A 27536-nucleotide genomic window follows, 5' to 3' on the forward strand; every position below is an offset into this window, starting at 1 on the left:
CGTTAAATATCTAATCTGATGCTGAATTCAGCCTAGCTTTTTATTATTTACTATAGCTATTTTATTATTTTATTTATCAGTGGTCCCAGTACCCATAACGCCAATAGGCTTGGGTAGCCAACTAGTTAATGCTAATGACACAGCTGGTTAGGACTATGTGCTGACTGGGCAGCTTGCTGGCAGTCCCTGGAAAATCCTAGAAGGTGTTTGTTCCTCAGTCCATCCCACGCAGAGAAATGGTGCCATCTACCCCAACACCTTATTTCCTCTCTGTGCAATGCTGAAGCTGTTACTGGAGGTGGAGGTAAGTGAAGTAAGAGGTAACTTCAAGCGACAGAAGCATTCCATATGGTGCCAGTCCTTCTTTCCTAAGGAAACAGCAACCTTTGGGATAAAGGAGAGAGGAGGGTTGTCCTGCAGCAGGACATTGCCTCCTGAGATGGAGTATCTCCTGTAACACTGTGGACTCTATGGTTTTGGTTTAGTGCCTAGCCTGTGTTCTGCTTGAGAATTTCTGCATTCTTTACATTTATGAGGAATTAACATACAGTTTTCCCCACATCCTGTGTAAAACAGGAGAGAGATTCAGGAATATAGTGCAAATCACAGCTAAAGGAATTCTATTGGAAAAGAAATACTGTTTCAATTTTGAATATTTGAATAGAGATCACTTCTTTCCTCCTTCCTGGCTCAGCCATCATCTCCAAGAGAGCGCTCTTTTTTTTGTTGGGTTGGTTGGTTGGTTGGTTGCTGGGGTGGTTTTTTTCGCACTTGGAAATGATCAGGCAGTAGCTGAACATTTGTGCTGAGTCACCGAATCTCCAAATATGCATATCTCTTACAGGTCCTGGTATAAATTTTCCACGCCTAGAATATTTCTATGAACATCCTCTGTCTGTTCAGATAACAGGCACCCTGAAACAATAGGGGCAGTAAATTTCACATCCCTGATGGTAGTATTTACAGGTATTAAATTATCTTTCATATCACTCATTTCCTAAGGTTTTTATTTCCAAGCTCTATGTGATCCTCCACATGGATCAAATGGATCCAAGGGACTAAACAAGGTGCTCTGAATCTCTGAATCTGTGACCAAGCTCCTACCTTCAAACTTATAATCTCTCGCACATTTACTTTTCATTTTTGTACAAACTTGTAGAGAGTCTTACAGGTTCATCATTGAAAAGGAGGGTCTTTGGCACAAGAGCCCTAAGGGAATAAAAGCAGAGCGTATATCAGTGGAGAGATCAGCAGGGGAGATTTTGCAGAATCCTGACAATAGGAAATCCTCTAAGTGTCAGAGCAGGAGAGAAAAGGGAGAACTCTGCGGGAAAGAACTAGAGTAAATCAATTCATTATGAAAGAGTTTTGGGAGAGCACAAGGACATCCTTGTCCAGGGAATGGGACTGAATACCGGCAAGGGATATTCAAAGAGCTTCCATCTGAGATCAAACCACCCCAGCATGCCAGCAATTCTACCCAGGAGAATCATCTTACATACTGCAAGAATGTAACGGTGCAAAAAGTGTTTCATCCAGAGACCCCTACAGCATCAGAGAAGCCAAAACGAGGAGAAACCCTTCCAATGTGTGGACTGTGGGAAGAGCATCACACTGAGCTCCTCACTGATCCCTATCACAAAAAACACAAGGGAGAGAATCCTTACAGATGCACCAAATGTGGCAAAAGCTTCAGTAAAAGGTCCACATTTGTGCAGCACCAAAGCATACACAGAGGAGGGAAACCTTACAGATACCCCTCTGTGTGAAGTATTTCAGCTATAGCTCAACACTTGTTCAGCATGAAAGGGTCCATGCAGGACATAAGCAGCATGATTGTCCCCAGTGCGGGAAGAGGTTTGGGCAGGACTTGGATCTGACTATGCGCAAGTGGATATTCTTACCAGGGCAGAAGATCCACTCCTGTCCTGATTTTGCAAAAGCTTTAGCTGCTGGTCAATACTGATGAAACACCAAAGGGTCCACATGGAGTAGAGGCCATGTAATTGTCCTGTGCATGAGAAGTTCTCCTAGAGGTCAGACCTTATTCATCACCAGAGAATGCATATGTAGGAGAAACCTTACAGGTCAGATAAATATGGGAAAAGCTTTGGAAGGAAATCACAGTGAATGCAGGATCTGAGAAAGGTAAGTAGTTCTGAGCTCCTGAGCTGGAAGGGAAAAGGCATTCTCTTTCTCATCCCTAAAATAACTTCCATCAGCAGAGGCAGATCATTTATTGTCAGTGCCTGAGGACTGGAAGAAAGCCAGTGTCACTGCAGTCTTCAAAAAGGGCAAGAAGGAGGACCCAGGAAACTACAGGCCCGTCAGCCTCACCTCGATCCCTGGAAAGGTGATGGAACATTGACATCCTAGATGTCAATGACCTGAATGAAGGCACAGAGTGCACCCTCAGCAAGTTTGCTGATGATATTAAACTGGGAGGAGTGGCTGACACACCAGAAGGCTATGCTGCCATTCCGAGGGACCTGGACAGGCTGGAGAGGTGGGCGGAGAGGAACCTCCTGAAATTCAGCAAAGGCAAGTGCAGGGTCCTGCACCTAGGGAGGAATAACCCCATGCAACAGTACAGGCTGGGGGTTGACCTGCTGGAAAGTAGCTCTGCAGAGAAGGGCCTGGGAGTGCTGGTGGACAACAAGTTGAGCAAGAGGCAGCAATGTGCCCTTGTGGCCAAGAAGGCCAATGGGATCCTGGGGTGCATTAGGAAGAGTGCTGGCAGCAGGTGGAGGGAGGTGATCCTGCCCCTCTGCTCAGCCCTGGGGAGGCCTCTCCTGGAGTACTGTGTCCAGTTGTGGACTCCCCAGTACAAGAGAGACATGGCGCTACTGGAGGGAGTCCAGCGGAGGGCTACAAAGAGGATGAGGGGACTGGAGCATCTCTCCTCTGAAGAAAGGCTGAGAGAGCTGGGCCTGTTCAGCCTGGAGAAGAGAAGACTGAGAGGCGATCTCAAATATCTAAAATATCTAAAGGGAGGGTGTCAAGAGGACAGGGCCAGTCTCTTCTCCATGGTGCCCAGCGACAGGACAAGAGGCAACGGGCACAAGCCGAAACACAGGAAGTTCCATCTGAATCTGAGGAAAAATTTCTTGACTGTGAGGGTGACAGAGCATTGGAACGGGTTGCCCAGAGAGGTAGTGGAGTCTCCTTCCTTGGAGATATTCAAAACCCACCTGGACGTGATCCTGTGCAATGTGCTCTAGAGGGCCCTGCTTGAGCAGGGGGGGTTGGACTAGATGATCTCCAGAGGTCCCTTCCAACCTCAACCGTTCTGTGATTCTGAGTAGCTGAGACTGTTCACAGTCACGCACAATACTAATGCTCCAATTCACAAAGTTACTTAAGCATCCACTTATTTAAGCCATAAATGCTTTAATTATCTACCTCTATTTCCTTCCTCTGTCTTCTTTCAAACAAAAATGACATATCTCCCCGACCCTTTCCATCATTTGCCTTTTCTCGCTTTTCTCATGACTTCCTCCCCTTCATTCTCCCTTTGACCAGGTGACTCCAGCTCAGGAACACCTCCCTCCACAGCAGCAGAACTACAACATCCTCTGCTTCACACCTAGTGGCTGACCCTTTGAGTCACCACTGGAAATTGAGGGACTTGATATCAACTGTTACACATGCAGATATCATTAGAGAAGGTGACAGTTTACTTTATCCAGGAAGAATGGGGCTTACCGGCAGAGTAGAAAGAAAGGCTGAAGGGGACAGAACAGCAGAGTGACCGCTGCAAGGATGTCATGCAGAAGATTTTTGAGCTGGTGTTCTTACTGGGTAAATGCTTGTTTTAATTTGACTAGCCAGTAATACACATGCATTTAACAGATCAGAATATCATCTGCTTCCCATTCTATACATAGAATTTCCAGTTCCCAAACCTGTTGTGACTAGAAGGAACAAAGAGAGCCTTATATCCACAACCTCAGGCCAGTGAAAGACAAGCTCTGAGACCTATCCACACATGCTAAAAAGAAATTATTTTACTAAATGTGAAACAATGAACAAAGTAAATTGTCATGGTCACTCACAGTTAATGATTACAAAGTCAACTGTCCATAATCTTGAGCAATGCTGTGCTAGGACAGCCTAGATACTGGGAGAAAATGGTTGAAATGGATATCACGGACATGCTGGGAAATACTTTGCAGTGATGCTGGAATGACTAATAAGCTTAGTAGAGCTTATTGACTCTGGCTCCATGTGATTTGAGTGTCTCCACATCTGGCTCACCCAGTGCTCTGAGATCCACATGGGCTTGTGAGCTCAGGCACAGTGCTACATGAAAACACAGCTAGCCCACATCTGTCTGGAGATACAGGATAAAAGGTCCTCTGGGAGAAGGGAACATCGGGGAGTGTGGTGTGGGGTGCGCTGCCAGGCTCCATCCTTAGGGCCAGCACTGGGTCAGTAGTGCTGGTGCTGAGCCACAGCTTATAAAGCTTGCTGGGTCCGAGCTGACTCCGTGGGGAGCTATTCAGGTGCCTCTGCATCATTCCCCAAAACTTCTGGCTCCATCAGGGCACACTGGCTCAGGCTCTTCACCATGTGCTTCCAGGCCCAAGATGACTCTGAAACAGTCTAGGCACATTCCAACTTTTAATCCCTATCAGGCAAAGATGTGCCTTCTCAGAGCCAACTCTGGTATCTCTGCACTTCAGGGCTAATATAGCCACAAACAGGATAAGCTGTCCAGAGGTACTTGAGGGTTGACAGTATTTAGCATTGAAAGAGAACTTTGAATATTCAAAAAGTCACATACAGATACTATCTAATGAAGACATGACTCCTTTGCAAAGGCGACTGTGGAGTAAGACTGATCATCTTGTTTTATGATGAATGTACTAGCCTAGAAAGAGGCTAGAACACTAGTCTAGGATTTCGGAGATGTGGGTCCACTTCTTATCTCTGCTTCTGGCCTGATGGGCTACTTTGTGCAAAACTCCTCATCTACCATAGTTTTCCCCATTTTAGTTTTCCCCATTTGTAAAACTAAAGGCAGTGGCATGCACCTGATGGGAAGAAGTACTATATAAAACAGGTATTACAATGACAAAGGCTATAAGAGAACTGGTGGCAGAATAAAGATGAGAACTCAGGTGCAGGCTATGAGCTCTGTGCTTAGTTCTGTCAATCATCACTATTCAACCTGAGAACCCTTTATTTGAAGAGCTGGTTCCTGACTCTCACTCTCTTTAATGCTATTCTGTATGTGGTGTTTGTTTGGGGGAGGAATCACATCTCACTTCTCTCTTTTTTTCTCCAGCTAATGGCGAGATTGTCCTAACTGTAAATAAGGAGAACCCTCACCACAGAATTCATATGAAAATGAACATGTTTTGACCTTTACACTCACCAACAGATAATGGTTTTTAGACTAAAGCTGATCCCCCCTCTCCACAGATAGACTGAGCAGGCAGTCTGTGCCCCATGCATCCTCCTGCTGACATGAGTCAGCTTGACTTGTATGCATTAGGCTGAACAAGCAGCTCTCAGTTTCTTCTGTGGCTACTATCACTGAGATTTTATTTCAAAAAACTGAAACTGAACTGAACTGAACTGCACTGCACTGAACTGAACTGAACTAAACTAAACTAAACTAAACTAAACTAAACTAAATACAATGGTAGATCATTCTTGAATACTCTCACAGAAAGTAGTGCTACTGCTTGTAAATTTAAACAGTGCTAATTTGTGAAAGAATTACCTTCCTCAAACCTAAAGAAAAATATCTCCCATAGAGGAAAAGGTAAGCTGATTTTTGAACCTGCTGGTGTGATGCTATATGGACTTCACTGGCACATAGGAACATGTATGAAAGTAAGATATTTGTGAGATTCAATTGTATCTCAACTGAATGCAACTGAAGAGTCATAAACGGCTTCCCAATAGGGGGCACTATGTTATTACATATAGAAACCTAGAGAACTCCACTTTTAGGAAGTGTCATGCGAGGAGACTAAATGTGGAGGAAGGCACTCTTTGGTTTTGTTAGTCCTCCTCCGCAAAAACTAATCTCAGGAGAAAAGCATACTGGTTTATGTAATTAAAAGCTACATTATTATGCATAATTATATGCATCAAAAAAAGCCAAAACAGAAAACCCAAACCCTTCATCTAGGTTGCAGGGAGAATCCTGAATTTCTGAACTGTTAAGTGCATGATTTTACCGCCACTCAAGATTTTCTTAATACAAGCTTTTGTGTATCGTTCTTAATTAGCTGGGAATCTTCTTTCTATGTGCATGGGACAGAGATTAATTTGTTTGTGGACTGGATTTTGTTTCGAGCCAACAGGAAGAAGGAAAGCAAAGGACTGCTCTGACCATAAGTAGTACTGACCTATACTGGAAACAATGATGCTTAGATTGACATTATCACATGAGAATCTCAGCTAGGAGGAAACAGCATCCCAGCATGGTGGTTTCTGAATGAGCAGGGATGCGCAGGATGGAGCTGAAGCAGGGGCAACGTTGCTGTTTTGGGCTTGGGGGAAGGTTTCTGTCCCCATTTTTTCTGCCTTTGATGCTCACGCTAAGGGGCTGCAGCCCAGGCATGGGAAAAGCCTGCATGTGTGCATGCTGCATGCCCACGCTTTTTCATATCCAGCTCCTGCACATCAAGTTCCCCCCTCCCAGGTTGATCCAGAGGGCTATTTGGCAAGCTCCTTGAAAGCAGTACACTCCCCCTTTTGCCTTCAACCTCCATCCTGGATTTTCCTGACGTCCTACCTATAACTCACTGTTTGAGCAGTTCTAGGCTAGAACAAACAGTTGCCTGGAGTGGTGTGACTATGTCTGTATCCCACCTTCCGCTTACAGTAATTTATTTCTAGCGCTCACAGTCGATCAGAAAGCTCGAAGAAATAACCACAGGATAACTGGCTTGCCTGAATCAAAAAAGAGCAGAAGTGAGGGATGAAGTTTCCTAGTTGTTCTGATAGCATATTGATTTATTTGTTGGCAGCATCCCTTCCACAGAGGACTTTGTGTGTCATACACACACAGCTAACTTAACTATTGCCATGACTACCCATATATATGAGACAAATACAGAGGAAGACTCTGTTCTTGCCTTGGTAATGGACGGAAGTCAAAAAGAGTCCCAGTAGCCTTCTCCGGGGCTTCTGAAAGGATGCTAGGGGAGGAGAAAGGGAGAAAATTGGTCACTGACACTGATTCTCTCTGTTCAGGCCTTTCCTCACTCCCAAGGAAGGACAGGAAACATCAATGTGTGAGGTCCAGGTAAAATGCAAGGCTGTCAGAGACTCTGACCCTGCCATTATCTGTGTATGAATATGAGAAAGAGAGAGAGGCGTGTGTTTGTCATGGGGTGGGAAACAATATCCAGACACAGAATTAGGGCTCTGGTTCATGTTTGCAGGAGGATTTAGCTAGGCCTATTCAAGCAGTTATCCTCTGCACAGCTGTCTGCCCTGCCCCTCGCCTGTCACCATGCAGACAGGATGGCCAAACATGACATGCAGCGAATTCCAGTTTGCCAGCTTACAGACGGGCCTATTAGCACAAATCCCCACTGACCTCCTCCATACACCAGTGTTAGGATCTCTCCCCAGGAGGCCAAATTTGGAGGTCATTCGCCCAGTTAGTTTGCAAGGAGAATTTGATTTGAAAACTTGTGTGGGGTCAACAGTCCTACAAGAGAAATGAGAGGAACTGATAGTTATTTAAGTATCAAGACTATGAATTTACAGGGGTCAGTTCAGGAATTACAGACATATAGCTTGACCTGTGAATGAAGCCCCAGAAAAAAAAAAAAAGGCACATAAGAACAAAGCTGTCAGACAATTAGCATCTTATTCAGGAGAGGCAACACTCAAGACAGGGCTTTTAAGAACTGGATCCCTGTCGAGAGCTGCAGAGACATCCCAGCAGCCTCCTGCCTCCACCAGGCTTCCAAGACTTTACCTCCTGCTCCCCTACCCTTCCCCAGACATCTCATCCCTGCTCCTGCGGCGCAGTTCACTACCTTCTCAGCTGTGTAGTCACAGATCTTGGAAGGCCTCATGAATCTAAGATCACAAAAATAATTGGGGGTAGAAATAGCATTTTGCATTCCTCTTGCAGCGTTCAGAATCACAAATGCAGAAATCAGAGGGCTCCAAGAGTCAGAGAGCTGCACAGCCAGCCTCCTATGACCTCCTTGGGAGTTGCCAGTGTAGGATTTCGGTTTGTAAGAGACATTTGGCAGGAGCAAGCAGTAACCAGAATATCCTCTGCATGTAGTATGTCAGTGGGGAGAAAGCCTAAGCCGAAAGACTTCTCCAAAACTGTAACTGAGTTTTAAATTTCCTCTGTTAATTGGCATAAAAGAATAGTTGCTTGAAAATGTTTGCAAAATTAGCTTTTGCTAAGATTTTTCAAAACTTATTTGTGGTATTTCTGGACACTAAAACCAATGTTGTATGTTCTGGATTACCAGGAATTAACACTTTTGATGATGGAGTAAAAGCAAAGCCAATTAAAAACGTTCCTATCTCTCTCCTTGCCAGACTACAAAAGTTTTGTTTCCATAACGTGTTTCTACCCTTTTGAATGCATCTTAATGATATGTAGCATTGTTTTTTAACCTGTTTTTGTTCTTAGGATCCTTGTATACAGTATTGCCTTGTATCTCTTAGTTACCTTTCATGGACCCTATTCAGGTAGCCCAGGGACCTTCTGATGTGTGGGGACAACAGTTCAGGAATTACTGCTGTAATCTTACTCAGTGAGAGACACCTGTACCAACATTTAGTGTAAAGGACCACAGAATGTCCTGATTTCTGTTCTTGGTGGAAAACTATCTTTTCCTTGCACTAGTTCAAGCTTTACATTTCGTAAAAAAAAGAATAAAAAAAAAAAAAAGAAATCTCAAACTCATGTTATTTAGCTGTGGGGAAACTTCCATAGAGATGCCCATCCATTACTCAGCTGGGAAAGGGGCTTAAAAAGCATTATCCACCAGGAAAGAGCCACCACATTTGCACTAGGTATATCAAATGTAATCTTTGCAATTACTGCTGGGGAAAATCTTTCTAAGAATTTCAAGGCTCATTACTATTTCATTGGAACTGCAGACACTAAGTTGCCAAACGCTATTGGTGAGTAGGAAACAGGTTGCTTTCACCACAGCATGTATCATCCAGGATTGAGTAATTGCTTCTGGGAATATACCCCATACAGTTGCATTTTTTAAAAATACTTATTGCTTGCACAAGAAGTCTGTATTTTATTACTCTTAAATAATATTAACTGAATTAGACTAAGCTTTAAGCTATTACTTTTTGTCTTTTAGAACACTGTATAAGGAAATAAATATCAAGTTTTGGATTGCATTTTTCTGTATCTAATCATATAAAATCCTATGTACAAGAATGACAGATTACGTTGCGGGGATTTTTTTCTTCTTTCTTTGGTTTATACCTAATGTTATGAGTAGTTCACCATAACTTGCCTTGCTGTTTGCTTTGCTGATAATATTTGCAAAAAATAAAGGCTGGGACTATTTTGCCTACTTTTGTTGTTGAAGACTGGCTATTCCTGGATCTATTTCAAGCAGAATCAGGAAAGGTCAGGAAAACCAGCATTTGTACTCGTGAAGCCTACACCTTACTGAACCCCTGGGACAAGCAGCTGTTTTCCTTGACAACAGTCTGGATTGCACTGAAGGCGCTGCACGTGTAACTGGGAAAACTCATCAGACTCCGCCAGGCCCAGGTCCATTTGCACAAAATAAGAATGACCTTTTTGCTTTTAAAACAGGCAGTAGCTTAAAATCAAGTGAATTGTTGGGCAATGTCAGGGCCTCCCAATGGATGTATGCAAATTAAAATATACTTTTTTACAGATAACGCGGTCAACAGTCTCCAGATGAGCCCTTACCCTTTTGCCTCTAGTAGGAGACTTTGTTTCCGATTTTGATTCTGCACTCTTTTCTATTTGTTTAAAGTCTCCCTGCAGCACCTTAAGAAAGTGGGCCTTAGCAAATATTGCCCATTTAGGAGCATGGCCCAATTTGCACACCAGACAAACCCACTGCTATTATTTTGCAAGAAATTTCTATAACGTAGCAAACAGGCCACTGGTTCTTAATCCATCCTGCCAAGGCAGATAGTCATATTAACTGATACATAGTTCAGTATGACATAAAACTATTACTACATTTCACGTATCCGTTTGGACAAAGTGTCTCTATTGCTTTTTGTAAGGGAAAAAAACCCACAAAGTTGAATAAAGAAGTTTAAGTGAATAATTTTGTTTCTGATTTTATTTTGTAACAGAAAACACAGTCTTTTAGTGGCTGCTGACTGGTTGGGATTCCTAGGAGAGAAAGTACTTGAGAATGAAATGGGAGAAGCCCATTTCAGTCTGTAATTGCTTTTCTTGAGATGTATATGTTCTTTGGCAAAAAGTGTTATTTTATATTCAGATCATTTCAGTAATCTTTGTTTATATCTGCCTTCACATAGGAAAGCATCACTAGGCATATCACCTGAAGGACTTTTCAAGTTCTGTGTTTTCCTAATCCTTCTCGTCATGGCTAGCTATTCCTGGACATCTGCTGGAACAAATTTCAGGGAAGATCGCAAAATCAGTATTTGTATATGTGAAGTCTATACTCTTTTAAACTCCTGGAATGAGTGACAGTTGTGCCAGACAACAACCAGAATTCACTATTACAACCGCATCTACAACTGTAATTGAAGCAGATTTTCAGATCAAGGCAGGCCCAAATCCATTTCCACACACTAAGAACTACAATAAAAGTAAGCAAAGAAACAAAAGCTGAAAATACTGTTCCTGCATAGCTGCCATCACGTGGAGAAGTCACATGAAACAGGAACATGAAGTCACAGAACATGAAGCGCATCTGAATCTGAACTGGGGGAGCTCAAACCCACACCTCTGAGAGACGGTTTACATACTAAAACAGCTTAACATTCCATGACATCCTCTCTGCCCAGTAAGAGCGAATTCAAAGGGATCGTTACAGGAATCTAGATATGATCTCTGTCTATATTACGAAGGCTGTATTCATTATGTAAGATGATAACAAAAAGCTCCGTGAACTCCATAAATCTGACATTCTTTCCTCTTTCACTCCAGCATCTGCTATGGCTCAATAAGTTGCTAGTGCCTACAAATCCAGTTAAGAGCATAGGACCTGTGGTCTTAAACATGAGTTGAGGTCCAGAAGAGTCTGCATTTCTCTAAACATGCTGCAGAGGGACCTCTGAAAATTCATGGCCTTGGATGCTGGGACTCTGCTAACTACTGGCAACAAATACTAAATAAGGGGCAGCGAAAGAGATTTACAGCAGACATTTGCCATTGGGTGTTCACAGCAAACCCTGGGGGAAATGAAGGAAACATCCAGTACTTGGCACACTCTGGAGATGAGTGTTTTGGTTACTGTGTGTATAAACGTGTGTCAGTTATGTTTCCAGTTCTGTTATTTTCCATTTTTAAAAGGGGGTTTTCTGGTCTTAGACACAGGGTTAGTGTTTGCTGGGAGGAAGGCGTATCTGCTAAACACACCTAAAGAAGTTATTTGGTTTTGCCAGGAGTGGGGGCTCAAGCAGATGCCTTTAGTTAGTTTTAAGAGAGAGCCTTGGACCCGCTGGAGCTTCTGACATGTCAGCATCTTACCTAATAGTTACTAAAACTACCAGGTTCTGTCCTACTGTCTGCATTGCTTTTTACATTTCCAATCGTCTGCTTTGTCTACAGTTAGAAGCTAAATTCAGAATAATGTCTGCTGTGGAGTGGTGAGGTCGGGATGTGGAGCAACACAGGACTCTGGCTGGATGGGATGTTTACAAGGAGGATGCACATACGGGAGAAGAAAGCTTGAGTGGGAAGCTAGGATCTGAACTGCCTCCCAGTCAGCTGAGGTAGCGGGGAACTTCTATAGTACAGGGAACCGCAGGAAGCAGGAGCACATCAGAGCATAGGAGGGATGGCCGCGATCGTGAGTAGGGTGGATGGGATGGCAAAGCAATACAAAGGAGCTTAAGGGAAGTGGGGCTCTTGGCACTGGCTTTTGTCAAAGGAGTGCTTCCTTGGGAGAAAAGAGACATGCTGGACACTCGGATGGTGCAATCCAGTGTTTGGAGCGCTGAGAAACAATGCAGCCCCAATGCACGTGGGACAGGGGGAGTTTCTTGCTCTGCGTTGCTCTCTGTCCTCCTTCTCACTATTGCTGACTCCTGGCTTTCATTCTGCTTAGAGAGGATCCCTGTTGCTGTGGGCTCTACTGGCCAAAAATGTTGATTCACAGTAGCTCATCTTTCTAGGGCAGAAGAGTTAGTATTCCCAGAAGGGGACAGGATCAGTCCTGATCACACTGTGCAGTGTTTCAGATGTGCACCATACCTACCCTTCATTCACCTTCCTCCAGAAGAAGTACTGTAATAGCACTGCAGGAATTTCAGTGGGTCAAAACAGAAGTTAGGATCCCATTTCCCACTGAATTAGGTAGGCAAGGAGGGCTTGGCCCACGAAAGGATATAGATATTGTGATACTGAGAGCTGCAGGATCTAATTTTTGGGCACCTCTTCACACCTCTTACAATCCATGAAATCAAGTTAGGCTCTCAGATTCCCTGTGCAATAGGCAGGGAAAGCAAGGGCATATAATTCACAAAAGCAAACAGAAATCTGCCTCTGAAGACAGCTGGAGATGCCAAGGAGAAGTGTGAAGCTTAAGCCCTTCTTAGATTCTAAGGTGTCCCTTTCTAGAAGACAGAGAAGTGCCATTTTCCAGTCAGGATTCCCTGTTTATGTAATGGCCCAGCATTTAGAGCTCTAACCCAAAAGATATATGACCCAGAGTTGATTTCCTCACTCTCTTCCCCTTGGGAATTTGAAGCATCCATTTCCTCTCAGTTGACTGTAAACAGCAGCGATGTGGAACAGGAATATCAGTTACAGAAGCCATTTCACTACGACAAAATTATTCATCCACACGAATGAGAGCATTAACTAAGTCAGAAAGCATTAGCAAAGAAGAGCATGATTTTGTCATTGGCTGAGTCAGGCTTTCATTGTGCCACTTCTGGGGGAAGTGTCCTGCAAGGGAGATCCCGCACTGGTCTTGCAGTGTGGGCTGCTCTCCAGTGTTTCAGTCCAGCTCCTCCTTGTTTTTTCCACTAAACTGTTCAGAGCATGTCTCGGAGGATATACATCTGCAAGCCCCACGAAATGATTAGGAAAAAAGACTCAGGGAAGAGGAGGCACTGGATATCAATTCAAGGAAACAGAAAATATAATATAATATAATGTAATGTAATGTAAAATAATATAATATTTCCTTCCTCAGTCACCTGTCTGACAAAATCCTTTGCTCACCTTGCATTCTGTATGAGCAAAATCTAAACTGTAATAAAAGGAATTCTTGCATCGAATCTTGTATGCCTTAAAGCAAATCCAAGCATCTGTGCAACAAGTAATATAATGGGGGGAACAGTCTGTCCAAGCAACCTACACTATCTATTTCATCATGGAATGAAAACTCCAATTCGCCCCTTCTTTTATGATTGCAATAATCAGTCCTCTCCTTTTCTTCTTTCCTTGTATTTTTTTGTCTTTTCTCTGCTGATCTCTGTTCCACTCTCCCAAGCGGGTGAATTCTCTCTACAGATTGTCGCTGCCGTTGTGGTCAAGTTGACAGATGGGGATAGAGCTTCCCTTATATGGAACTGATGTGTTGTCCCTTTTGGTACACAACAGGGCACAGCAAGCCCAGAAAGCTTTGATGCAGCCAGGATCCTCAGGGTATTTACCTGTGTGCCGAGGAGGGCAGGATGCCTGTCAAGGACAGTCGTCGATTCAGACTTTTAATAGAACTTACAGAGTTTCTCTACCCAAATCCCACTCAGTTGCTTCTGAATTTAGGTATCTAATTTAGATTTATTTAGCAGTCTCGGAGACATAATTTTGGGATCTCTGAGGTCCACTGCTCCAGAGGCAGAGCCTCTGGCACTCTCCAAATATCTAGTGCTTTTCTTGGAAATCCCGGCTGCCCACTGGAGGGAGGACGTTAAATAAAAAGCAGAAGGGCTCACGCATGCAAAATTAACAAGTGACCTTAAAGACAGAAAGCCAAGAGATTCAGGTAAAGAAGGCCCACTTAGGAAAAGAAAAGAAAGCAAAACAAAACAAAACCCCCCCAAAAACAAAAGGACAGTCCTCTCTGTTTCTTAAGCCAGTCCAGGGACCTGATGCGGGCTGAGACCACCGGGATCAGGTATACCCGCTCTGCCCATGCTTTCAAGGCAAAACGAACTAGCATTAAGCGCACTTTCCACCCCGAACCCAGCAGAGGAGCACTTACCATTGCCCCGGTTAAAATAAAACAAAAATCTTCCGCTCAGATTGAATACATATATTTGTATGCGTGTATGTGTGTATATATATATATATATATATATATATGCACATGGAGGCACGACGGGCTGCGACGGGCCAGGAGCCGGGGCGAGCGCCGTACCGCTGCGTCCCCCCGTGCCCCGGGGGCCGCTGCCCCGCGGCGGGCCGGCGGGCGGGCGGCGAGCCCGACTCCGGCTGCTGCCGCCGCTGCCGCTGCCGGCGGCGGCAGCCGGGCTGCGCCCCGCACACCAATCACCGGGGCCCGCCTGCCTTCCTGTAGGTGTGCCCGGCGCACCTGGGGAGCCTCGGCACTCATGACATACCTTCAGCCCCGCGCAAGGCAGGCAAACTTCAGGCGGGGGCCGCGGCTGGAGCGGCGCCGGGGGGGCAGCGTTGGCCCCGGCCCGAGGATGTGAGCCCGGCGCAGGTAGGGGCGCCCCGGGCGGCTCCGCGGCGGCGCCCGGCCCGGCCCGGCCCGGCCCGGCGTTACCGTGTTCCCGGGAGAGGCGGGTGCGGCGCGGGCCTGGCGCAGGATCCCCGCGGGGCCCGCGCACACGGGTGCGGCTGGGGGGGGGGGGCTGTTGCCCGCGGGACCGGCGCGGCGCGGAGGGGCAGGGCGACCCACCATTTTGGGATCCGCCGGGGAGGAGGAGGAGGGATCTCTCCAGGGAAAGGAGCTTTCGCTCCTCCCGAGGTGGGACGCCGGGGCCTGGTGCGCTGCTCCGTGGGGAGCTCGCCCCGCCGCGGCGCGGCCCGTGGCGGGTGGGTGCGGTGCGAGGGGAGGGCTGCCGTAAGGGGGATGCGACCCCCGGAGAGCGGGGAACGGCTCCTTGCAGGCAACACCGCCTGAGACGCCCGCGTGAGCCCCTGGCAGGTCCGTGCCTCCGGAGGGGGTGACCAAGGGGGGCCTTTGCCTCCGCTCCCAGTGCGGGCCACCTGAGGGGCAAGTCCTCCGAGGACCTTAAACACTTGCAGTGGCCTTTACGGGGTGCTGAGGTTCAGTGCCCCATAAGGAGATCACTTTCTTTCCCCCTCCTCCCGGTAGCAGGTAGGGCCTGGAGCATAGGCCTGGTCCTGGGTTCAGCTGCCAGCGATCTGAGAGTCTTCCCGCATAAACAGTGCCTCCCACACAGGGTTGAGAGCCCGCAGCGCTTGCTGGGCTTTCAGTTCCAGGCAGGCTGCTGAGGGCAGAGGCCAGGCAGTCTCAGGGCTGTATCTGAACTCTGGACACCTTGTTGTTTTCCTCCTTGCTTTACTTGCTGGCGTCTTGTGACTTTTATGGCCTGACAGGGGAAGGCAGAGGAATGAAAAGCATGATACCTGCCTGCTGCACGTTTCCTGTCTTTTTCCTATAGCTGCTTAGGAGTCCCTGGCTGCTATAATGGCTCTGGCGGTCACCTCCGTGCGCCCAACAACCTGCTAGGGGCTTTTGGGCTCCCACTGCTCTGGCCTGACTTGTGCTGTCCCTGGCACCAATGTTATCCTTGTGCTTGATGCTTCATTTGTTCCCAGAAGCTGGATAAGATCTGGATCAAATCTGGTAGGGAATGCAGGGAAGGAGACCTGAACTCATCTGTGTGGAAAGAGTTGTTGGTGGCTCTGCCAAGGATTTGCTGGATGTGGATGCTGTTGCTTTCTCCTTGATCAGTGTGCCCCTTCCTCTCCGACCAAGCCACGTCTGTATCATGTTATGGAAGCTTTGTAACCTGATTCTGATGGTCTGGAGTTTCTTTCTAAGTGGTTTGTTGGAGATGGCTTGGATAAGGGCAGAATCCTTTTCAAGGGTTGCATGGGAGGTGGCTCAGGTTGGAGGAATAATGTACGGGTGGCCCAGATTTCAGAACTGGAACTGAATTGGTTGAGGAGGAGGCATCTGTAAATCAGTCTTGAAGTTGTATCAAAACCGAATTATTGTTCGTTCTTAATTTTGTTATTAATGTTTGGAACAGCATAGCTGGCTTGCGTGTAGAACATCATTTTACCAACTCCTGACAGAGGCTTGTATTTGTAGTGCCGTTTGTACGGGAGCTAGGTGAGTTTGATAGATCTGTGAGTGGGGTTATATGATGTAACTGCCAGTGACAGCAGGAGCCTAGACATGACCTTGGTGCTCCTGCTGCAGCCCCCTGCTCTTGCTCTCTGAAATAGTGAAACTTGTGTGTTCCCTCTGGGAAGCTCTTCTACAGCCTGACAGACTTCACTGGTAGGAATCTGTTCCTTGGGCCTTTCTCAATTTCATCCTGTTAAATGTAGGTGGATGTTCTTGCTCTTGTCCTCTTGAGTCTTCTTCTTAGGCGTCACATGTTTCAAGTGCTCGTGTATTGTTTTCTAGAGGTAAAAAACAACTCTTTTACTGTACTCCAGAATTTGTTTTAAAATGGTCTGTTTTATTTAGTTAGTTTGTATTCATTTAAATTGTGTTCATTGTCCATCGCTGTTCTGAGGAAAACTTAGGAAACAGCTGGGAAATGATTTCAAATTCATAACTAGAATCAAATATTCACAGGAAAAAAAAAAAAAAAGATTCCAAGAATTATGCTTTTTGCCATCTGATATTTTCCCAGTTCCATTTTTGCTACTTAGTTACTGTTTAGCTATATTATACATAGTTTATTTTAATAGTCATGCTGATAAATCATTTTGTAATTCCTTTCAACTTTCCAGCTCCTCTCTGAACTCTTGTATCTTTGAATGAAGTACTTAACAAGTGAATTCAATGTAAGTTTAGCTGTGCTCTGTTGTTTCTGTACTCGGGCCATACAGAGAGAAATTATGTTCTCACCTGTTTTGTGAGGTGATCGTGCGGTTTTTATGTTCAAGTTTTAGCTGTTTGGGGACAGACAGCTTATTCTGACCCCCTGCAGGTATTTACATTCACAGCTGGTTATCTCTGCATCGAATCCAAAAACTTATTAGAAAAGTACGTGGTCTTGATTTCATGATATCAAGCAGTAGACTGCACTGGTTCTCCAGGTAAATTATTCCAATAGCTGATCACCCTCACTAATGTCTTATCTGAATCTGTCCAGCCTTGTTTTTAACCACAAAGTCTTGTTGCAAATTTTCATGCCAGATTAAAGAGCCTGTTGCTGCCAGGATGACATATTCCAGTAAAAAGGTGGCCTATTGTACTGCAAACTTACAGTGGTTATCCGTGCTAACCTCTTAGTTCTGGTAACAGGCAATCGTGGAACTATGGTTATGAGATGACTGGCGTAATTTAGAGCAGCAGCTAAGTGCTTCTCACGGAGAAGACCGTGCTCAGACAGGGTTTTTAGAGAAATGTGAATGAATAACTCCTCTTGCTTGGAGCACAGCTTCACTTTATGTTTAATCTAGTGCTGCTATAAGCTACTGCTGAAAGGAACGATTCAGTCTTCTCTCATTTAGCCCTGACTGCAGGCTCCTACCACTTCCCTTGTGTTAGATCTAGTGATCGAGCAGCCCTGGATCAATTCAGTCACAGATCCAACTGACAATCAACCCCCTTCCCTAAACAAAAGTATTACTCTGCTTTTGGATCAGGAAGCTGGACCAACCTGCCCTATGGCCAGATGGTGCTAGGCCTGATGCAGAAGGGTGGCATGCAGCTGGGGATGAGAAACATGGAGCGGGACTACCTCTTTCAGTAGCGCCCCGTGCTTATGCTGGATTAGATGCAACAAGGAATCATGCACTTCTGGGTTCAGATAAACAGGCTGTAGTTGCACAAATCCTCTCAGCTGGCGCTGCTGTTGAAAGAAGCAGTCTTGCCTACCCCTTGTCATCCATATCGGTCCCCCAGTCTGGTTCACATTAGACAGTACACATGCTTATATTGCCAGAAGAGAAAGGGCACAATGGGGGTCGTGAATGAGGAGGGCAGAGGATGGGACTCCTTTTGGCAGCTGTATCTGCTTATGACAAGCTAGAGTTTGGCAGACTAAGGCTTGAGTTACAGGAATTGTCAAAAACCTGCCTTAGCTTAAATCTTAATGAAAGCTAACTTATTTTTACCTCCACTTTGCAGCAAATGTATGAGAACAGCTGCCCTGATTTGCTCATTAGCTCAGGTTAGCTCAATTGCTTGTCTTGGGAGAACTGGATTTAGTCAAGACTGGATTTAGGTCTATGGGCAAGAAGTGTGTGTTGGAGTTACTCTGTGTGTGTCACATAAAAAGAAAGTCTGTATCTTGGCTGTGATGTATCTGATGCCTATGAAAGGTTCATCAGTGCAGGAAAGTTGCTAGTTAATACATTTTTGCATTCTAGATGTGAAGATCGGAATGGTTTTCAGTGTCTGAGCTAGATGGGTACCCTTCTGGGATAACTTTGTTAATCTTGTCTCTTCCATTTACAGATGATTCCAAGTTTCTTGGAAGAAACTTAGAAGAAACTTTTCCAACTTTTCTAGTGGAATTAGTTTGCTAGGACAAAACTCATTCCCTATCTATTGTTTTAAATATTGTTTTATCAAATACAACCCTGAGTATTGCAGGGGATGTAGAGCTGATCCCTATGGTAAAGAGTGATTTCAAGCTCGTGGTTGGGACTGGATTACAGCTAAATAAAGTCAAAGGAGAAATCCTTATGACTCTAGTGCCAGGTCAGTGCAAAGTCGGGGGAAGAATATTGGTTTTGATAGCAGGAAAAATTTGAAACAGGGGAAGGTGATTACCCCAACGTGTGTGTATGTGTATATATATATATATGTATATAAATAGACATATATGTGTGTAAATTATGTGTATTTAAAATAGAGGATGTTTTGATGCTAAAAGAGGTTGAGGAGGTGCGCACTAATTGGTTGGTATATGAGAAGTGAACGGAAGTGGGAGGAAACATGTGAAGCTGCTGCTCAGAGAATACTGTATTAAAGCAGAGTTAGCCATAAATTAGCTTCCTGAAAGTGTATTCTATCTGCAGTAATTCACATAGAAGTATGTGGTGGCCATGAAAACATTCAGACATCAAGCTACCTCTCTGTAGCCTCGGGGCCAACACTTAAGTGCCCACAAAGTCTCAGTGCATGAGGTCCATTGCCCCCAGACTTGTTGGTGCCTAGAGAGCCTTCAGCACTTAAGTTTCTGCAATTGATGGTACACAAAACTTCCAATTGGGAAGTTGGGAGCCTTGCATCATGCTGAGGTGCCTGCTGAGGTGCCTGTGGGATCCATAAACTTGATGGTTCCCTGTATGTACCACCTGTAGGCAGAGCACAGTCATATGCTGATAAGCAGATTAAACCTTGCACAGAACGTGACCAGAGAGAGACAAGTATCTCTGGCGAGGAGAGGTGGGAACTTCTGCCACTTCATCAGTAGCCAAGTAATTTGAGAATCTTGGTACCCTGTGGATATCTAATTATATGGTGGAATGAATCCAACTGTAAAGACTAAAGTTCCCAAATATTCCAGGCTGGAGGGGAGGGGGTTAGGATCAAGGTATTCTTCAGGCATTAGAGAGATTTGGGTTCCTTCCCCATTTTACACAAAATGGGGAGTTGGAAGCATCTTCTCATATTCCAGGTGACTATCCTATCAGTGGAAAAATTGGTACAGGGGATTGAAGAGCACCTTCTTCACAAATGTTCCCTGCTCCCCCCTCCCTCCCCCCCCCCAAAAAAAAAAAAAAGAAAGAGAGAGGGAGGAAAAAAAATTCTCAGAATACTTGTGAGTATATAGGAGGGAGGAAGTGACCACTGGTGTTGTATCATTACAGAAGAACATTTTTAAGAGATGTGAAATTCAAAACAGGAAGTGACTGCCTCAAGGAGCAGAAGATCCTGGTTCGTGTCAGAGTATGATTCTTCTAGACTGCAGAAGTCCTGAGATGATCTGAACTTTTATCAGCTGACTTGCGGTGCGAGGTCTAAGTCTGGGTTACAAGCAGACCTGTAACGTGTTGGATGTGGTAATTTTTCACAGCTGCCACAAGGTGGCTGCACTGGCTACCCTTGCACATTCACTTAGTAATAGAAACAAATTACCCAAATCACTGCTAACCTAAACTATGCAACGCTAATGGGAGGAGGGGTGTCAAGAAGAAGATGCTTTGCCCTTGATATTGAAATTCTAGAAACGTTTGAGGCAGCTACAAGAAATAAGTATATGTAAACTTGATAGCACATAGTCACAAAGAATTACAGGTGAAACAAACAAAAGTGCCTGGAAATAATCTTTGAATAGCACAATTCTTAACTGGACCTCAAGTCGTTATTCCAGATTCCTGTCCTGTGAGGAGGTGCTGTTGGTAACTTTGTGCTAACTGCTGGTTTACACCGGTAAGAATATAACTTTGCTGATATACTTCATTTCCTAGGAGAAGGAAGGATGCCTCAACCATACTGGTGCCTAGCAAAGCTCTGATGCTATAACTCTGTATTTAGGTGGTCTGATCTGTAAGCAGAATCCTTCTAGTATAGGTCAAGCCTGAGCTTCTGTCTATACACAACAATTTTATTCTACTAGAATAGTTATTCCATAGTACAGGTATCTCGGGTATCTAGATCCCTAAAATATAATTTAGCTGCAAGGTCTGAGTTGATCTCCTTTCTAAAGTACTCTGAGATCACTATTGGTTTTTACAGGTGAGGACCATCTATTTACATAGCAGCAAAACTGAGAAGGTATGGTGTGTATGTGCTTCTTTTCTGTTGGCTTTATAAAAGAACAGATGCTCTACCTATATGCGAGCCCTGCAGGACAGGTCCCCCTGCAGGGGACTACTAGTATTGTAGTAAAATATAGTTCATGGATATGAGTTTATATGTTTTAGAAACGTGCGTTTTTCCCTCCTTTCCTCTTCTCCCCAGGAAAAGTGTTTTCTCCTGGAAAGCCATGTTTCAGCTGTAGGCCAGAAGAGGCAATGGGAGGAAGGTGAATTACGTTGGGAAGGAGGAGTCACCTTCAGGATGGGAGGTGGAAACAGTGATTAGAAAGCTGCAGTACAAAGCACAACCCTGTTAAGACTGTACAGTGAGGAAACAACTGGAGGGACAGTGGAAGGATGGCTCTGGGTAGACAGGTCAAGAGAAGTGGGAGTACCCCTGTGTTTATAACAGATTGTGGGTCATGGCATGCTTTCCTAAAGGAACAAGTGATTCAGAGAGAGGGACTCAGCCCTCAAGTTACTCAGCAACTTCTTAACGCCATCTAATGTTGTGCGTGTTGAATGATAGGAAGTATATTACTGGGCAGTCACTCTTCATCATCCTTGGGCACCACTGGGAAGAGGGGATGTTTTCTCAGTATATGTGAGAAGGATTGAAAAGGAAGCTATAACGTGTTCCTGTAGGCATAAAGTCAACAGCACATTCCACTGACTTGCCGTGGGGTTTTTCCAGGGTGCCTCGTTCCAACTACCTGGTATAATCTGGGAGGCTAGCCTTCCTCCGTGAGCCCTCCTGCGGTCCGCCTTTTCTTCCTGCCTCTGCACAATGAGTAAAATGAGCTGTGCTGCCCGCTTTTCTTTTTGCAAAGAAAGGAAGATGAGCAGTTTGGATTCATGCTGGAGCAGTGAATATGGCTGATCCTGGCAGAGCAAGGCCAAGCATGCCAGTTATGTCATTGTAGCATATGCTGTGACTAGTCACGGGGGAGAATCAGGGCCATAAAAAGCAGCCTGGGATTGTGCCTACCTGTAAAGAACAATTATGACTGCTGAGCTGCCCAGCGGATATTCTCAAACATATCAGAGCTGTTTTTCCTTAGTTCTATACACAATGGCATTTCTAGCTTTTCAGCTGCTGAATATGTAATAACAGTGATATCAAAGGCACGAAAATAGGCATTGGAGTGAATCTGGTTTTCCCTTTTTCCATGCTATCTCAGTGATAGTCATAGCAAAATGGTAAACAAACAAACAACAAAAATATGGAGAAGACCCAAAAGAGAGTGTGAGGTCTGGTGGATCACATGCGCAATGAAAACTGACATTAACAGAAACCTCAAGTTCAGCAAGGCAATATGAAAGCAAACCCTGTCCTGAAATGTACTGTTTTTTACTAGCATGTTTCCTTTGATAATTTAAAAGGCCAAACTCTAAAGTTTGTTTATAACAGTAGAAAAGACTGAACAAAACATGTTTTAAAATTAAAAAAAAAAAAAGTGTGTACTAACAGATGCAGGGGCTAAACACAGTGTTGTGGTAAGCAAGTGCAAAAGCACTGACTTGTGTTTTGTGGGTTTTTTCCTTACTGTTCCACTTAATACTGAAAACAGAGCTGCATTTCTCTGGTTTGTAAGCACAGTGGTATGGTGAAGCAAAAATTGCCAACATGTATTGCTACTTCAGTAATATTTCGTCTTGAAATAATTGTCTGGGACCTGGTGGAGTTGTGATTTTGTGCTGAAGTTAAGCAGTAATCCTGAGCAAAGAGCTAAAGAATAGGTTCATGAAATTAAGTTTACATTTGAATCCATTCAAAAGAAGTTAGATGCGTAGCATGACTGAAAAGTTGCAGTGTTGACAACACTTTTTTTTTTTTTTTTGTCTTTTATCACCAGTAATGCATGTGGGATTCTTAAAGCCACAGCTTCAGAATTAATGCATTACATGAGAAAAGTAGGGTGTGGGTTGTTTTTGTTGTTTTGTTCTTTTTCAAAGAAATCTAGCTGTTGATTGTGGGAGGAAGCTTGAACTGAGACATAAGTGTAACCTGAAAGCTCACAAAACAGAAAGCATGGAAAGAAAAATCTCAAACATCTTTTGTCGTGGAGACTTCCAAAAAAAAAAAAAAGAGAGAGAGCGAGCGCGAATTGGCCTAGGCACTGAATGTCAAGCACTTGTTGGTGAAGGCTTGGTTTTCAGGTACAGTTTGGTAGAAAAGTTTAGTTTTCTGCTTAGAAGTAGCAAGAAAAATCTGATGGGATATGCACTGAACTCGTAAAGCTCTTTCTGAAATCCGGAAGGGATTGTGTCTGTTATTTGTAGTAAGCTTCTCTGCAGCACAGAAGCAAAACATTTTAGTAACACACTTTGTATCTTGAAGAGCTTGGAAGCAAAAGATAAAATGAAGGTATAGAATGAACTTTTTGTTGGTGAAGGAATTGTTCAAATTAGACTTCACTTATGGTTGCACTTGCATACGGAGTTTATAACAGGGCTTTGCATATTCGGTGCACTGAGCAGACGCTCCCTGACTAATCCTCAGAATATACCTGGGCAGTAGGAGGGTTAACATTACCCCAGTTTCACCCTCAAGCAGGCAGCAGCTGCTAGTAAAAGACGTGGCATTAGGAACTGGGGATTCTGCTGGATGGGTCTGGGGATGAAGGGGCAGTTCTAGGTTGTCACAGGAAAATAATAATAAAAAAAAAACTGCTTATAAAGAAAATCTACAAAAGGCTTAGATTTAATGAATGACAATAGGGGGAATTGAAGGAGGGAAATTTCCCACTCCCCTAATGTGCATGTTCCCATTTCAGCCAGTATTATGTTACTGATGATCACAGTGCTCCTTTGTGGAACTGTTTGCTTGAAATCCCTAGGTGACTGCAACTGTGTTTTAACTGTTCACAAGCTGTAACTGTGAGTAGAGGTAAGATTTGGAAACAGCAGTCCTATGGGTGCATCTTTGTCACATTCTGTTGGGTAAATTCTAGTAGAGCAGGATTATCAATAAATTAGGAGTACAGGGTGTTCACCTATTTGAAACAAAAGCAGTAAAGGTATTAATTCCTGATCTGACTATAGCTGTAATTGCACCTTCTTAAACATGATTGTTTCCTGAGAGCAGATGTGCAGCGATCTGTGTCATACCTCATGTGTAAAGCACTGCCAAGGATGACAGAGTAGATTTGTCACATCAAGACATGGCACTGTTGAGCTGAAGCTCAGCAGTGTCATAGCAGTCCTCACCAGATGTAACCGTTGGCCCTGCAGAACGTGACCCGCGGCAAAGACGAAGTCACTGCCCCCATAACAGTAACTGGGCTCAGGTTGTGAAACCCTCCTATTTTACTGTCCCTCCTTACCCAGGCCTCATGCCTGAGTCTCCTCAGCATGCTGTGAAGGGGAGACTTCATTCGTCTTGCGTTCAGCTCTCTGCTTGCTTGCAATTCACTTTCTCCTGCTGAGCAGGGGCCTCGCACAACTTGCCCACTCGTGCTCCCTGCTTGTCTGTTGACATGCTTGCCAGCTGGCTGGGACACGTGGAGAGGGGAGGTGCTAGGTTGAGCAGTAAAGATCTGTGCTTAAAGCTGTTTTCCCCCATCCATCAGTCTGGCAGAGGAATGGCTGAAGACCTGTTTTCACTATGGCAGAGATGTTGGGAAGAAAACTCTGAGGAGAGCTTTAATTCTTCCCTCCCTCCAGGGCATAGTCCACTGGTTTTCTTCTTGCACCATCTCAGTTCTTCCCTCTTCAAGCACTTTGTTGCTCTTAGCTTTTCCAAACTAGAAGGATCATACCAGACTTTATTCTTCGCTATTGCCTGTAGTGATTCAAGTGCGGTGAAGCAGTCTGCCATGTGCCAAGTCTGATTAATTTGTGCAGGTGAATTTAATGGGCAGTGGCAGAAGTTATGACCGAAAGCTGCCTGGGATGCTGAACTGGACAAACTCTGCTATATCTCATTGAACCCAGGAGAGATGGGTGTTTATGTGTTTGTTTATACCCCACTGATCAAAGCATGTTGCAGGTAATGGGAAAGAGAGTGTGCCAAGTTTTAGATTTCATTTAACTGCTGCCTGTACTTCCCAGGGGAAGTTATTCATATTAAAGAATGCACACCTTCAATTAGAATATAGTATCGTATGCAGCGTTGCGTAGGTTGGTGGATGCAAATGTATTGAGGACTTTGCCTTCCTTAGCTTGAGCTAACATTATTTTGTGATCACGTCATAAAAGAGGCAGAGGAAACTTGATAAAGTTTCTAGTACACTATTAGTCATGATGACTGTTAGGAGTCTGCTGTTCTGACTTCTCACTAGCACACTGAAGTCATGAGCGCAAGTGAATTTAGGCACAAAGACCTTATTTTACTTCTCCGTATCTCCGTTTGGCAGGGTGGGGCCTGGGAAGGGAAAGAATTTTTACACGCCACAGGGGTGAGGAAAAAGAGGCCGTAGGCCAGTCGAGAGTCAGAGCTGATGTCTTCAAAGACTGCCAAAGGGCACTCTCAGGATTTTAATTGCTCAGCTAATATCTGAAGAGCCACGGAGACATAAAGGAGTAGTATTTTAGGAAGTCTTGAAGGGTGGTGGTGGGAAGCAGAGCCTGCCCCCTCCTTCATATGCAGAAAAATGAAAGGAGGGAATAAAATATCTGTAATTGTTCCTTATTCATTGAAAGTTCATTTCATAATTAAAATGGGAAAATACTGTAATTAGTACATCATAGAAATGCTAGTGATATTTCTGAACTGGTATAAACTCTGTGCTTTTAAGTGACGCAGACATGGAGCTCTGCTGCACGTGAAAACACATGATTTTCCTGTTGATAGGTGTGGGAAGGTACTGTTGAAATGGAGAACATCAGTATTGTTCACCTGGCTGGGCTATTCTTTTTTGAAGGCTGTGCCTGTAGGGCTCTGACAACAATGCATAAATGAAAAATCAGTGTTATAATGAAGATACAGAAAGAGCTTAGGAAAAAGATTAGGAAATGACCGACTTCTTTACTTTTTTTAATAATATGCTATGTTAATTCGTGTTAGGAACTAATGCTAAATCTAGATTACAGCATCTATGAGCTGTAATTACCTACAATTTTGAAATAAATTAACGGTAATTGGTGATATTAGTTATTTAAAAAAAAAAAAAAACCTTCTTAAGATTGATATATAGCAGTCCTGCCATTTTAAACATTGATTCACGCAATTTTTCGCTGTTCATTCCGAAATGAAAAGTCACAAAAATGCCTCCATCTTCTTCCATTCGGATTGTTTCCGTGCCAGACTTTGCAGAGGTATTGAGATGGTTTCCAGGGCTTTTCCCTACCATCTCATTTTTGTTGTTTGTTTTCAGGTTTGCTCACAAGGAGCTCCTTTGAGTTGATCTGGCTTCTATGCAATGTCCCTTTAGATCAAGCCCTTTACTGGGGAGAGAAAAAGGTCTATTTGTGCCATGGGAATGGCACCCTAAGTGGTGACACTGAGATCAGGAGACATTAAACTTTGAAATAATTGCTCCCTTCAGAATGCTTGCAGATCCGATTAGAGTATCCAGCTTCATGTATTGTGTGCTTAAAACCTGAACCAATGGTGAAAACACTTACTAGCATAGCGAGCATAGTGAAAACATGAAACTTGTGCCCTGATGGTTGTGTTTCACATCCGCACTCCGGGGTGCACCTGATCCTTAGTTTTAGGCGCTTGGCTGTGGCGGGGAGCAAGACTCGTGTGCTGCAACAGCAGGGTCTGGCCAAGGATCTGGGGTGCGGTGTGTAACCGCAATATCAGTCCAAATCCAGGTTGCTGCATTTCTGTTCTCCAGAGCAGCCCCTAGGCCCTAGTCCTGTCTGTGCCTTTCAGCTGCTGCTACGGCTTCTCCATCTGCACACACAGCTGCTGCAGGGAGGGGATTGGCCTACAAACTGTCCTCCTGCTTCTGGGTTGGATTTTTTGGCTGGATTAGCTTCCTGAACTGGCTCACATGGTCATGTGAGCATGGGCACATGGGAGAAGGTGGGAATGTGCAGTAAGGGTGACACAGCAGCCTGGACCTCTATTGCCTTAATTTGTTCTAGATTTGTGGCCTTTTTGTCATATTTGAATTTAAATGTATTAGGACCCGATTCCAAGTGTTGCTGAGTAGTCTATACAGCCTGCGACAGCAGAAGTTGTTGAAGGTGTTCTACTTTGCAGGACTGGGTCATATCTAGATGAATTTAACAGGGTATCTGCAGTTCTCTAAATTGGGCCTGATGAATTTGATTAGTGAGTTTTGTTAATGCATTTATACCATAGCATATTTCTCTGCCAGTCTCTTAGTTACTGAAATATGTGGCTCACCGGATCAGGTCTAAATACTTTGCAAATGAGTTTAGTATTGTCAGGCCCAAGTGCTACCTCCCCTCCTTTACCTCCCTTCCCCCCCCCCTTCCCCCCCCCCCCCCCGGTCAGTTTTTGATGGGGGAGGAAGGTTTGTCCTTATTCCCGCTAGTCACAAGTTACATCTTAACATTTTGGCTTTAAAAAAATTAAGATAATATGAGATCT

At 44.4% G+C, this 27536-nt stretch overlaps 1 protein-coding gene and 1 pseudogene across 3 annotated transcripts in view; both read left to right on the forward strand.

Moving 5' to 3' along the window:
* Window positions 1-277: 277 nt before the first annotated feature.
* On the forward strand, window positions 278-2130 carry LOC138066742 (zinc finger protein 3-like; annotated as a pseudogene).
* Window positions 2131-14552: 12422 nt separating this feature from the next.
* Window positions 14553-27536, forward strand: part of LOC104144414 (rho guanine nucleotide exchange factor 5) — a 38130-nt gene continuing 25146 nt past the window's right edge. For 2 of the 3 annotated variants that reach the window (XM_068953658.1, XM_068953671.1), the window contains exon 1: window positions 14612-14822. The gene's annotated coding sequence lies outside the window, so the exon portion shown is untranslated. Of the gene's footprint in view, window positions 14823-27536 lie in introns of all 3 variants that reach the window. The other variant, XM_068953666.1, reaches the window with a different exon arrangement.

This window comes from Struthio camelus, chromosome 1 (genome assembly GCF_040807025.1).
Source record: "Struthio camelus isolate bStrCam1 chromosome 1, bStrCam1.hap1, whole genome shotgun sequence".
NCBI lineage: Eukaryota > Metazoa > Chordata > Aves > Struthioniformes > Struthionidae > Struthio > Struthio camelus.